Source organism: Oryza sativa, chromosome 6, assembly GCF_034140825.1.
Source record: "Oryza sativa Japonica Group chromosome 6, ASM3414082v1".
Lineage (NCBI taxonomy): Eukaryota > Viridiplantae > Streptophyta > Magnoliopsida > Poales > Poaceae > Oryza > Oryza sativa.
Window position 1 is genome coordinate 17,504,491 of NC_089040.1, and position 6,450 is coordinate 17,510,940.

Below are 6,450 nucleotides of genomic sequence, written 5' to 3' on the forward strand. Positions count from 1 at the left end.
TTACGTTTCCTTGTATATTACGGAACGGCCTAGAGTCCTGATTTAGGAAACCGATACCGTATTGGTTAAGGTTTCTATCTTGTAATCCTGCCCCCCATCCTATATAAGGTGGGCAGGAGGCCCTCTAGGGGGCATATATATGAGACAACCTGATCGTCAGATCAATACACACTCGGCGGATTCAAATCCCCAAACAGGAGTAGGGTATTACCTCTCATTGAGAGGGCCTGAACCTGTCTAAATCCTTTGTCTCCGCATCCATCCACTTTTAGGTCTCGAGCGCCACCCCCTTTTATTATTGCCGAAATCATGTTTCGACACATACGCAGCAAGGCTAGCCACGTTTCGCTCCTACCACCCACATTGGTTTATGTTCGAGCGGGGGTAAGCATGTGTGAGCCCTTATATAGTCCCCTCTCCCCCCCCCCCACCTCCCAAAAAAAAAAAGTAGATCAGGTTTCGAACACTCTTTAGCCTTTTTTTTATACCTTTTACATCCTATAAACCAAAAAAAAAAGTTAGGGTTTGTGTTCTTTTTTTTTACATTTGGGTGTCATTTCTTAAAACAGGCGTAATTTTTTCATACAAACTTGGAATCAAGCAAATAATATATCCACGGACATCTACAGAAAAAGTTACATCCAATTCTCCCCCGCTTTGTCGGGTTCAGCGAAATTAGAACCTCTAAATTCTGCTTGCAAGATTGTATTTTCAAGGCAAAAAGCTTCTCGGTAGAGCTTTGGAAAATTCTACATGTCACATATTTCGTCCATTTGAGTTTATTTTTTCTATGATTGGTTTTTGTGTGCTCCTAAGTGTGAAAAAAATATATCGTCCTAAGTGTTTTAAAACGGCCACCAAATTTACATACGAGCTTCGTTTGGACCTCATGAGTACTCATTGTAAAGATATCGTCGACTACTTTGAAATGAGCCTAGCCTCACTATCAAATTTGAGTGGAGCTGCCTAGAATAATAGAAACAATGTTTGGACCAGAAACTTGGGCTTGGGCCTTGTCTTCAGTAGAGCCCATCAGGGGTCCACAAAGGATAGGGTTTGCTCGCACCACCCCAAAGGCTAGGGTTTGCTCCCACCACCCCGCCTCGTCGTTTTTCCTCTTATAAAAACCCCTAGTAGCCTCTTTTTGCAACCTGCGTTTTGTCTAGATACAGATTTAGCTTCAGCTACTTCACTGTAATTGTGTTTGCTGGCTAGATCACCCAGATACTTCATTCAAAACCCCAACTTTGTGTGTATCGGTTTCATCATTGGCAAGTGATGTGAACTGTTTTCTTATCAACTTGTTCTTACTTGTTCTTCGATTAATTGCAGGTTTAATATTGTTCTTGGCACAGCAAGAACAACAAAAAACTGGAGTTGGTGTATTGGTTGATAAGGTGCAACACCCCATGTGGTAGTTGTAGTCAGACTGCCAACGTCACTCCTTCCCCAAATAGAAGTTATCCCCCTCTCATTGAAAGATTAAAAACTCCTAACAAAAAGGATATGGTAGGTTGGAACTCCAAGCTATCTGGTGCTTTTTACCTGCCCAGAAGGCATGGGTACAAAACCTAGAAAGTCATCCAGCTATGGCTGAAGCTGCTTGTAGTGATACCATCGAGAAGTAGAGGATGCAGAAATAAAGTTGCCCCGCCCAACGACGGAAAGGAGGAGAGAGAATCATGGAGGATTAGTGCTCACGGGCGCATATGTTTCCTTCGCTGCGATCATCGTGCGTTTTCCCCATACTTTTGAATTTGATGCTACCAGACAAGATGGAGCTGCAGTCGGGGAGGTCAAATAAAAACCAAAACAACAAAGAGCAGGGAGAGAGCGCGTGCCGGGGGGGGGGGGGGGAGGGGGGGTGTTGACTGTCGTTAGCGATCAAGTTTCGACCGCCAATATTACCAAAATAGAGGAGAACTAGTTATACTTGCAATGCATATTTAAGTTAGAATAATAATATTCCACTAGTATTAGGATTACTAACCTTTTGCAGAGAATAACCATAAAGTGGAGGAGAATCGACATCAAACCAAATGATCAATCAATCGGACGATATCGAGAATCAGACTTATGTATGAATGGGCCAAGAACTTAGAAATGACACGTCGAATTGGGCCAAAATTCACAAGTCTGCAGAGTAGAGCAAAAGAGGAGGCCACCTGCCGAAAATGGGCCAGGGAGGCCCAGCCCATGGTTCGGCCGAATCCTCTTCGGTGCCGTTGGATGCCGGACTTCTTCTGGACGGTGTGCATTGCCTCCCTATTGTAACGCCCCGATTTTCGGTCGGGATTAAAAATCATTAAATAATGTATTTTCTAGAAATTTAATAAAAGTTAAATCAATTTCATCAAGTGAATTATTGAGGGAATTAAAAATTTCCTTTTAAATATCATTGGCCGGGAATAATTTTTAATATTCTTTGTGCCTTCAAATACTCTCCGGATTTTTCCGTGAATTTTCGGAGCTCAAGAAATAATTTGAAAGTCACAGAGATCATTTAACCAATTAAAATAAAAAGAAAAGCAAAATAAAATCTCCCCTTCCTCTTTGGGCCGCTTTCGGCCCAACCCTCTCCTTCCTCCCTTCCGCTCGGGCCTGGCCGCCCTCCTCCCCTCTCCTCTTGGGCCGCTCGGCCCCGCTCGGCTCTCTCTCTCTCTCTCCCTCAAGTCAACATTACCTCCCTAGCCCGTTTCCCCCTCCCTCTCTCCCCGACAGGTGGGACCCATGGGCCCACCTGTCATCCCCAACCTCAGGCCGGCTCCAACCGCCGACCATACTGCCCACTCCCTCCGCCGATCCCGCGCCTCCCCTCGTCCTAACCGGCGTGGACTCGAGTCCCGTCCACCTCGCGCCCACATCCCGCCCCACTCCCCTCTCTCCCTGCGGGAACCGGCGCCACGCCGAGCCGCCACACCCGCCATGATGCCGCTCCACGTCGCCGGCCTCTACCGCCCACCACGGCCACGATCTTCCCCTCCCGAGCTCTATAAAACGATCCCCGCACCTCCTTCTCTCTTTTCCCCTCTCTCCCGAGCCCTCCCGTGCCCGGAAACCACCGCGACACCGCCGCACCCCATCGCCGCCGCTCGCCGGCAACCTTCGGCCGCCCGCCACTGCCGCCCTAGTGGTCGCTGCGCCGCGTAGCCACCGCCGTAGGCTCCGCCGCACGGTGCCGCACCTCAGCCCCCGCTCCGTTTCCCCATTTCATCACCGGAGCACAACTCCCACCGCACACCCGAGGCCGCCGCCTCTTTCACCACCTCCAGCCGCACGCTGTCGCCGCCTGAGCCGCTCCCGCGCCCTGCCACCACCACAGTCGGCTTCGCCGCCCCGCGAGCAAGCCTGGCCACCACGCCGCTCCCCCATTCCACCCCCGAGCTGCCCTCTCCACGGTGAACCCGAGCCACCGTCGCCATTGCCGCCTTCGGCCGCCAATCGCCGCCGCTCTCGTCCGTCCCGCGCTACGTCGTCGTCTCCCTCGGCTCCGCAAGGACGAGGAGGTCCTCGGCCGCTGCTTCTCTTCGCCGGAAATCCGCCGGAGCTCCACCTCCCTCGGTCGCCGGTGAGGTCTTCCTCATATTGTCACGGTCGGCCGTCGTTTCCGGTCACCTCGCAACCATCCTCACTTTCCTAACCCCTCCTTCATCTTCCTCAAATCGAGGCCAAGCCTGTCCACCCCTTTCCCAAGCGACACCCGTCGCCAGAGCTCCATCACGCTGTCCTCCCGGGGAGCCCCGCCGTCGCCGTTCCTCGCCGCCGGCCGCATGCTTCCGCCGTGTCGCTCGGTGAGCACTCCCCCTCCCTTTTTCCTCCTTCCCCCTTCGCTGGCCTCCCCCGTGCCGTGCGCCGCCGCTGGCTGCTCCACCGCGCGCCACCCATCGCCATCACTCGATCGGCCGGCTTTGAGCCATGCCATGCCCCAGCAGCACCGCCCGTGGCCATCCGATCGGCTCGGGCCAATCTGGGCCGTCGGTTCCCGTGGACCGGCGGTGGACCGCCTCGGTGGTCCCGGTCCACGATGGACCGACGCCCTTGTGCCGCTGACCGGTGGGGCCCGCTTGCCGGCACCGCCCTTCCCCCTTGATGACGTCAGCAACCCTTTTTCCTTTGGAAAAATAATTAATAATTGCGTCATAAATCGTATTTAATTCTAGAAATTCATTTAAATGGCTCAAAACTGCTAAAATTCATATCTAATTCATTCGAACTCCAAATTGAGCCGTTCAACTTGCAAAATTCATCTAAAATTGAGCTCTACATGTTTGTTTACTTTTTATGTATTGTTTCCTTGGTTTTTATTTGAGTTTTTTCTCGTTTTGCGTGCCAGCGTGTAGAATACGTCGTTTCGGAAGTTCGCAGTCGCGAGGAAAAGAGTTCAGAAGATCCAAGTGAAGAAGCAAGGCAAGTCACACATTCCCCTTGAGCATGTTGATTCCAATTTGCAAATATTTTACCATTTGCAAATAAATATGCATGTTTTGCTAATTACATGGGATCAGAGTTTACCTATCTGCTTGCTTGCGCCATGTTTACTGATATCTGCTCTTTGTCAACCTTGGGTGATAAATCGACTAGCTCATGTTACTTATGTGACACAGCTAGAACCATATGCTTAGCCATGCTTAATTACCACTAGCTCAGTTGATGGGATAATTGCAGTATTAGACCTGTTAGTATCATGACGAGCTGCGTGCTCGAGACACCCGACCATGTTTCATTGGTCGTAAGTATCCAACTAAAACGTGACTGAATGGTGGGCTGTGGGTGCATGGTTTTGCTGGTCGCACCCATGGCAATTAAGGACCAGTTCGCGGGATGCACTGGAAGACATACAGCGCTTGCCACAAGCGGGAATAGGTAACTGCCTGACTTGAAGTATAGCTTTTCTCTGGCTGACGCATCCAGGCAAGGGTGGGCGTGATGGAGCGGGGCGGTCCCTGCGACGACCTCTGTTGCTTCCGGATTCACCTAGGCACGAGAGGGGACTGCCCGCTGCCTGCTAGGGGCGGGGATGAAACTTAAGGTGTGGTGTGCTTGGTCAGAGCGGGTTATATGAAGGGTCTTGTCACAATCACTCGACATGGTGACGTGTCTGGCCGGGCACGGTGACATGCTGGTGGATTGTGTCTTGTGGGTATAGTTGTGCACCTCTGGCCAGAGTAAAACTATTCGAATAGCCGTGCCCGCGGTTATGGGCGATCGACCAGAATCACCGTGATTAGTCTCATACTTAATAAATCGACCCAATGCACTGTAGTTCAGGTGGGTTGGTTGGGCCTGTTCAACGTGGTGTAGCGTTGATCAGTGGAGATTTAATATTACTTTAATTACTCAACAGTTTTACCGTTTTGCTCAATAAAATGTTTTACAATCGCCTTTATGCAAATAGCCACAAGCCATCCTTATATCCCCTTGCACGCCTGCATCGTTGGTGTGGCTTGCTGAGTACGGTGGTTGTACTCAGCCTTGCTATTATTTCCCCCTTTTTAGAAGTGTAGTGCTTCTGAGCTGAAGACGAAGTTAGAAGACCAAGGCTCAGACCCCAGTTGAGTTTTGCCTGTGGAGTGGAGCTGAAGCCCCGCTAGGATCGCCTTTTTCTGCTGCTGTCGTTCTCTTTCGGTGTGAGGACTAAGTGCCTCTTCTGTAAGTATTTTTACGCTTTATTTACGTTTGGAACTGTTTATTACTTGTCATTTTGTGTACCTTAGCTAGTCCTGGATAGGGATTTTATACACAAAAATAGTCTGGAAATTTGGCCTAAATTTCTGGGCGTGACAGGCGGTTGGAAGGTATTACCGACCTTTCTAACCGCCATAACCATCATTACCTGCCTATTTAAGGAGCTCACTCTCTTCATTTCTTCACACACTTCAAGCAACAGCTATCTCATATTCTCTCAAGTTTAGTTTAGTAGTCTCAAGCTAGTGGAGTAGGAATAGAATAGAAATCGGAGTCCGGAAGTCTTCGGAAGAGTTCGGGTATGGCTCTAGTAGCTCTCCTTTTCTCTTTTGTAAGATTTGTACTTTATTTAGAATATTTTTCTTTATACAATTCTGGTATTGAAATACTTTCTGAGTATATTGAGTATATGAATGCCAACTTTATTTTATGTTCATGTTATACTGATTATACTGCTAACTTATCTAGGATATGCATAGGTACAGGTATAATATTTGCTTATGCAATTACTCTATGTCATGACGATGTTATTAAAGTAGTATCTGGTAGTTTAGGCGTGCTGTGGATGAGAGGTAGGCCGCTGATGGTGACAGCTCAGTACGTCTATTCCTCTGCGCGTGTATATAGTCCTAAGTTAATTTCCTGGGGAGGGTACTCCTCCGTATTTAGCCCCGGTTGTATGGTCATGACGAGCTGTCGTAAGGAACTCGGCAGCTAGGGGTGGCTTCTTGAAGTATCAGGAGGGCATCGGATAGAGGGTATTAG